This window comes from Mastomys coucha, unplaced genomic scaffold (genome assembly GCF_008632895.1).
Source record: "Mastomys coucha isolate ucsf_1 unplaced genomic scaffold, UCSF_Mcou_1 pScaffold16, whole genome shotgun sequence".
NCBI lineage: Eukaryota > Metazoa > Chordata > Mammalia > Rodentia > Muridae > Mastomys > Mastomys coucha.
This window is the reverse complement of record NW_022196898.1, coordinates 104,022,336-104,030,538: the sequence shown is the minus strand read 5'-3', so window position 1 is coordinate 104,030,538 and position 8,203 is coordinate 104,022,336. Positions and strand designations below refer to the sequence as shown.

Below are 8,203 nucleotides of genomic sequence, written 5' to 3'. Positions count from 1 at the left end.
TTTTTTATTAGATATTTTCTTTATTTACATTTCAAATGATATCTCCTCTCCTGGTTACCCCTCCAAAACCAAAACCAAAAACAAAAAACAAACCCTGTTTCCTCCCACCTCCCCCTGCTCACCCTCTCCCACTTCCTGGCACTGGCATTCCCCTATACTGGGGCATAAACCTTCACAGGGCCAAGGGCCTCTCCTCCAATTGATGACCAACTAGGCCATCCTCTGCTGTACATATGCTGCTGGAGCCATGAGTCTCACTATGTATGCTCTTTGGTTGATGGTTTAGTCCCTGGGAGCTCTGAGGATACTGGGCATATACCCAGAAGATGCTCCAACATTTAATAAGGACACATGCTCCACTATGTTCATAGCAGCCTTATTTATAATAGCCAGAAACTAGAAACAACCCAAATGTTCCTCAACAGAGGAATGGATACAGAAAATGCGGTATATCTACACAATGGAGTACTACTCAGCTATTAAAAACAATGAATTTATGAAATTCCTAGGGAAATGGATGGATCTGGAGAATATCATCCTGAGTGAGGTAACCCAATCACAAAAGAACACACATGGTATGCACTCTCTGATAAGTGGATATTAGCCCAGAAGCTCAGGATACCCAAAATACAATCCACCAACCACAAGAAACTCAAGAAGAAGAAAGATCAAAGTGTAGATTCTTTGTTTCTTCTTAGAAGGGGGAACAAAACTCCATCTAAGGAGTTGTAAAGATAAACTATGAAACAGAGACTGAAAGAAGGACAATCCAGAGACTGTTCCACCTGGGAATCCTTTCCATAGTCAATCATCAAACCCAGACACTATTGTGAATGTCAGCAAGTGCTGGCTGACAGGAGCCTGATATAGCTGTCTCCTGAGAGGCTTTGACAATGTCTGATTAATACAGAAGTAGAGACTCACAACCATCCATTGGACTGGGCACAGGGTGCCCAATGAAGGAGCTAGAAAAAGGACCCAAGGAGCTGAAAGGTCTGCAGCCTCTTAGGATGAACAACAATATGAACTAACTAGTACCCTCAGAGCTCCCAGGGACTAAACCATTTCTTATAATTTTCAAAGCCAAGAAGTCCAAGATCCAAAGGCTATTAGGGTGTGGAACTCTAGTTACATTAAGAACATGGAAAGTATAGGCAATAGAGATTCCATGGTTTGTGTTTACTCTCTTCTGCTTTCCCATCTCTAAACATATCATTACAATTCTACTCTCAGGATCCAGGTTTTCCTAACCATCCTAAAACGCCATCCCCAGGCACCAGCAGCATACGCATTTGGAGGGTTTACTTTTCTAATGTCTAATGTTTGGTAACCCATTTAAGAACAAAAATAGAGAAATAATAATTCTTGTCGCAAACGTCTGGAGAGGCAATTATTATAGAAGGGAAAGATGAGATGGCTATGACTGAGGATAGCTAGATACCCCAGAACTTCTGCTTCCTCCTCAGAGAATCCTGTTATGGTGCTTTCCTGGGCCCTTTTTCTGTGTAGCTTTACAAGGTGTCCTTTCTATGAATGAACATCTTCAAATCTATCCTATCAAGTCTCTGAAATACAGGCAGTTAAAAATACTACCATATTCTCCATTCACAAACACAATGGCTTAAAGCACTGCCCATACAAATGAGGTATGAGCTCACTGCAGACCTCAGGAGAACCTAGATAGATGGTTGTAGTCTCTTCAGCTCATTTCTTACACTCAAAACCATGGCTATGACATCTTTGTTCTTGGGACTGAAGTTTTTAATTGCTTGTTTTGTCCAGGCATCAATCAAAATGCACAAATCAAGAAAAAATATTTATAGCTAATGGCACAGTCTATTTTTAATGAACTCAAATGTACAAGTGAGGTTACTCTCTTTGTTGTCATGTGTGACACCAGCCATCCATGAGTACCACTATGAACCCATGGAAAAAGAAGAGTTGTCATATGGAGACAATGACTTCTTCCATATTCAGGAAAGAAGATAAACTTTGATTCTGTGCTTACAGAGTTTACAGAGCCTTCAATATGCTCCTGATTGACCAGAATGGTAGCATAGGAGGAAGACCTGAAAAAAACCTTTGTTGACTCTTGGCTAAAGCAGTCAGGTTCACAATATCCACAGACTGTGTGTATAGAATAGGGCAATAGGAGTTACTCAGGAGCTAGACAGAATTTCAGCTCTGGAGTCTGTTGTGTATGCTGCTACCTATGGGAACAAGGACATATTGGACTCACCTAAAGCACTTAAGAGATTCGTGAATTAAAAAAAAAATCCTCTATATTAACTTAAGAAAATGTAGAAATTAATAAAATGTAGATAGAGATTCTCACAGCACAAGTTTCAAACTTTTTGTTATTTTATTTTTAGGTGATACAAATTTATCTTTTGATATCAGAATAATTTCACAGTTGTGAAACATAAAAAAATCATTAATTTTATACACCTTTGTGTATATTCTCATTTATAAGTTCTTTATTTACTTAGTGTAATCCACTGGTGAACATATCTATGTCGACAGTTTCTCAGCCAGAGGTTCTCATCTGCACATTTAGTGGATATCCAGATATCCATTCTATTCTTCCAGAATAGTGTCAGCATTTTAAATTATCATCTCACAATTTCAAATTAATATCACCATGATTATTCTTAGCTGTGCCATTCTGATTTGAATGCATGTTAATTCTGTACACATTTCTTCCTACTATTGATAAGTTAGGTTCAAGTTTTATTAATTTAATCATTTCAAAACAGACTTTAGAATTTTCATTTATTTTCTATATTGTTTAAGTTCATCTCTTTTATATTCCTTTTGTTTTCACTTTAAAAATTACTGTGAGATTTTAAAATATTTTCTGTTTTTTGAGACATTTTAAACAGGTGGGTAACAAAGGCAATTCTGAGGTGTTTTCTCACTCTAACACCTGTGTTGGTCCTAGGTGAATTTTCTCCTACTTTTTTAAGGCTTTGTTACTGTTCCCTCTCCTGTTAGGGTGTGGGGTACTTTCATATTCCTAGAATTGGTTTTGAATCCTTGTGTAGGATTCAGTTTAGTAATTTGAACACAGTTAAATCTCTTCCAGCTTTGCTTTTGTGATTGGTTCAGCAGATGGGAGCAGCTCTCAGTGTAAGACTGGTGAACAGCCTATTGTTGGCTGTCCTTCATTACCTCATGCTTCCACTGATGCTTGTCATTTTTCACCAATGGTAAGTGAAAATATATTTATAAATTTGAATATATTACATAATTTCCCATCTCTCAGATGCTTATTGACTTTTTTCTTTATTTGTAGCTTTTAGAAAAATAAGTTTCTCATGTACATTACCTGGTATTTTTTCAGCAGGTAGGTAACTCTGGACATTGCTAATTCATATTGGTTAGAAACAAAACTATATCATACTTAAAATGATCATTTATTCATAAAATTTAAGCTCAAATGTTTTAACTTAGATTTAAAGCTCTTTAATTGTTTATGAAGGTACACCTAGAAGAATAAATAGAAACAGAAATATGTAAATCTTACTCACATTTTGTAATAGTCACTTTTATTTGCCTGATGTAATTGCCATCTCAGAGGCTCACTGATGAATAAGGTCACCCTCCTTTCTAGTTATTTCTGACCTCTAGCTGTTTCAACTTAACTATTCTGGCTCAAATTCCTCTCCAAGCTGATTGATTCAATCTAGCTTCTCTCAGCTTCTCACTTTGCATTGCTTGGCCTCAAACTAACTCTGACAATCTATTCTAATCTTCTGGTTCTTTCTTATTCTCTGGCTTCACCTGCCTCTGCTAATCTGCACTGAATGCCATGAATGCAACTCCACTGCATTGCATTCTCTGCACTGACTCCCTTCTGACTGACTTTCCCTGCTCTGCTCTTTAAATACATTCTCTTTCCTGTGCTATTCTCCTGAGAGTTGGGCATATGTTGTCTCTGACTTGTACTGTCAAATCTTTCTCTCATTCATCACTTTGCCTGCCCCTCATTTAGATCCCACTTTCAAACATGGGTACCTCCTTCTATAAGCTAGCTTTACTCCCATTGTTAAGGATTAACTGTATGTACTAAGAGCTTATCTCAATTCCAGCCAGATCACACAGACCTAGAAAGTCTTTGGGTGTGATCAGATCAGCCATGTTGCTGGATTAAAATTCTCTGTAAACCTTGAACATAGCCATCCTGTAAAGTGTTTTCAGTATTTAAATCACATAATTGCTTAAGGGTTTAAATAAAGTTATATCAATTGTTGCTATTAAATGAAGTTATAGTCAAATCAAATGTTGCTGTTGATACTGTTAAGTTAAATGTTGGTATGATATTTAATTTTGATACTTTTTCCTTATTCTCACTTAAAATTTGTATTTTGACAATTTTATACAATGTAGCCACTTTTAGAGTGAAAACCACCATTATGGAAATCTTAGAAGTAAGAATATCTGTGATAGGAGAAATACACAGGAGTTCTAGCTCTCCTAAAACCTCATTGACACAAAAGGAGAACAAAATTCATATATAACAATTTTGAGAATGCTTTCCATTTAGCTATCTTTGTTAAGCTTGCTTTTATATGGTAAATTTTTATATTTTTAATGAGTAGTTTTAATGCATGCAGAAAAATTCAGCTAGTTAAAGCTTCCCATTTAAGTCCTTGGCAACAGGTAACAAGACTTCATCAAGTGCTGACAGTTAGCATTGTTGATGTCTGCTCACAGCATGATGCTGCTAGCTGTAGTTAGAGTGATGTGTGCACAGTACTGTTGCTTCCTGCAGTAATACAAAGTATCACATTTAGAGAGGTAGGAACTGACATCACAGTAGCAAAATATGAGAATGACCATTCTAATAAAAATATCACATTCGTGTCTCATTTTTATTAACAAATAATGCCAACAACTTGCTCCATTATTTTGCTCAAACTGAAAAGCCTGAAGTGAAAAATGCTTCCCCAAACAGTCTTATTTGAGAGAACAATATTGCTGTAACCGAGAAAGCCGAAGGTAACTGTCAGACTCTGACAGCGTATTTTCTAATATATCTCTTCAAAGGCAAAATCTAATCATGCCCTCTCTTTCCCCTGCTATTTAATCCCTCTCTTCAATGCTTCCTACCTCCCAAAAGCTGTAATGAAAACCCTCATTCCTGGGAAAAGCTCTCAACTCCCTCACCTCTCATTAGCTGAACCAAGCTTTGTCAAGTTATATTTCCTCAGCTCTCTGCCATGGCTGAAGTCAAATTCATATATATATATATATATATATATATATATATATATATATATATATATGAAGAAATAGTGGGGCATTTGTTTCTCAGAGGAAATATATTGCAGCTTAATAATATGTTGGGAACAAGTAGCCAGGTTAGCCTGTTATTTATCCTTTTGGTTATGGTGTTTTGTTTAGAAGTCAGCAGAAGTGAAACAACAGCATTCCACCGAGAATAGTCAACTTATCCATTATGAGTGTCAGTATTATAAAAATAAAGAGAGTGAAAGAAAGCCCTTAAGAAATTTTTTGTCATACTTATTTCATTTGATATTTTTTGCCTTTAATTTACCCAATAAAAATTAGGAATATGATGGGAGCTATTTTCAGTTCTCATGTAGGAAGAGTAAAGCATAATTCCTAAGAATTAAACTTCTTCACAAACAGAATAGGCTGTCTGTGAGTCCATCAAACATAAAATCTGTCAAAAGAATTCTTAAAGCAACTGCAATGGGTTCCATGCTAGTCAATTCAACACAAGCCAGAGTCATTCTGTAAGTCACTCTAAGTGGGAATGCGATAGCCAGCCATCACATTCCCACTTACAACATGCTGTATATTTCTTACATTCCTATTATTTACTAATATTGTCCAAATTTAAATTTAAAAATAATCCATTTGGATAATCTTCTGAATTTCTTGTATCCTCTATACTGAACATCTATCATTTTATAAAATCAAGTGTATACATGTCAAAATGCTTCAAAGTCTATAATTTACATTCCCTATTTCTCAAGGTCCCAAAGGATTCTAAATTCTCATTAGTGTACCTTTTTTGTTGGTCTGTGGAAATATTTGTACTGATAATTTTGATCTTCACATTGTCATTTATTGTTACATATCAAGCAACCTCAAACTTCATATAGGAAAACAATAAATATTATTTCAGTGTCCTCTCAAAGGATATAAATGGTATCAGAAAAGGCCACTTAGTTTTTAAGTTTCTCCAGCATAGATCCTCAAAACAAACATTTAATTTAATAACATATTACTGTATAGAACCTTTACTATGTAATGATTGTTTTTCCAAACATTGAATATTTGAAGTATCACCATTAAGACAGTACTATTTTCCCTGTGCTCATTAAAGAAGATTAACATAAATTATTTCAACTAACATTATGCATTTATGAATGAATAAACATACATAACCATGAGCAAAGGAGAAATAAATACAAGCATAAATGCACTTATAAAAGTGTAAGGTAAAAACCTCTTCCCCCACAGGTTGCTGTTGTTCAGTGTTTTCTCAGAGCAGTGTCGCCGCCTCACTGACCAGCGGAAATAAGGAGGCAACCACGAACTCTTTTCCAAGAAGTTTATTCAGGAACCTTGTACTACAGAATCATTCATTTATTTCTTCTTCTTTCTCTCTTCTCTTTTCTCCTCTCTCTTCTCTAGCCCCTAGCCCTCACGGGTTAAATACTTTCCCTAGTCCCAATCAGCATCGGCTACGTGGCAAAACATAATAGGCTGCAGGAAATCATGCCAGCTTGCATCACAAACTGGAGGCACTCTAGCTTTTCCAAATAAAGGCTTGTTTATCACAATGCTCTCTGCTCTGGCCGGAGACCAGGTGCCAAATATATAGAGTGGCAGCTGTGGCTCCCCACAGTTCCCCCTTTTTGCTTTAAATGCAACAGGCAAGAGTAGAGGTCTGATCTCCAGTAACCATGAGAAGAACATTGCAATGGCATTACAACCTGATGGAAATATCTCTTGGCAAAATATCAAACCCGTCTTTGAGAACACGTACAGCTAGTTTGTACTACAAACCAGGCTTAGTTAATATCTCTTGGCAAAATATCAAACCTGTCGTTGAGAACACGTACTGCTAGTTTGTACTACAAACCAGGCTTAGTTAACATAGCCACTCACTCGGTACATGCCTCTGTCTTAGGTGATTTATTTGCCAGAGCCCTAACCTATAGCAGCCAAGTTGGTGCCCTGCCTGTCCTATGCCTTTTTCCTGAAGGTGGGACCTGAGGCATCAACCCACATGCAATCAGACGTGCTCTCCAAGAGACCTCTAGAAGTTGATCTCTAGTGCAGAGCTTAGCCTTGCATCCTGAGTGTGAAGAAGAACATTCAGAATAGTTAACCAAGCCTGTGGAGATTATCCTGCCTCCAGGGCTGCAAATGCTTGCACTACCAAAGCAGCCTGTCATTGCTGCTGGACCCACATAGATACACCACAATGCCAATATACTGACAACGACCAGGAAAGCACCCACGGTTCCAATACCCACCCATTCTTTCAGATGATTCATAGCATGAGAGATCCAGGATGTCAATCCACTAGCAAGGACAGGTCAACTCTGGTGGAATTCACATGGACTATGGCTATGTGAAGATCCTGCAACGGATGATCCATCATTTCTCTAGACCAAAGGAAGGATGATATCCCATGGCCTGAATAATACCATGAGAAGTCTCAGTATAATCTCCTTCATTAGTTAATGTAAATCCCATTTCTAATAATAGATCTTATCCCCATAATGATACCGGAAGTTCAAGTACAAACGGCTGGATTTTCCCTGAATGTCCCTCTGCATCTTCCCAGGGCAATTCTCTTGCACTCATGGTGGGGGTTTTTGCATAACCTAATCCTTGGAAAGTTTGAGAGGACTCTTGAAGAGGCCATCCCTTGGGCCAATCCTTCTTTGTTGTAATACTTCTATCAGTGCCAGTATCAAAAAGCCCTAAAATTTTCTTTCCATCCACTCTTATCTCCAAAAGAGGACATTGATCCAGGTGTAGGTTTACAAAGGCTCCATCTGATCCCATAGAACCAAACCTTCCTTTTCCTTGTTCTTTATTTTGTGATGGAAACATTTCATGACAACTGGGAAGAATTAGAACCTGAGCTAATCTATCTCCGGGGGAGATGGAAACAATCCCTTGGGGGGAGGAAATCATAATCTTAACAACCCCA

The 8,203-nt window shown here is 37.4% G+C and overlaps 1 long non-coding RNA gene across 1 annotated transcript in view; it reads left to right on the top strand.

The window, feature by feature from the left end:
* The window catches only part of LOC116093981, a 46,588-nt gene extending 39,942 nt beyond the window's left edge, over positions 1–6,646 (top strand). The window contains exons 5-6 of the long non-coding RNA XR_004119908.1: positions 3,112–3,209; positions 6,496–6,646. This is a non-coding gene — a long non-coding RNA (uncharacterized LOC116093981). The remainder of the gene's footprint in view (positions 1–3,111; positions 3,210–6,495) is intronic.
* Positions 6,647–8,203: the final 1,557 nt, after the last annotated feature.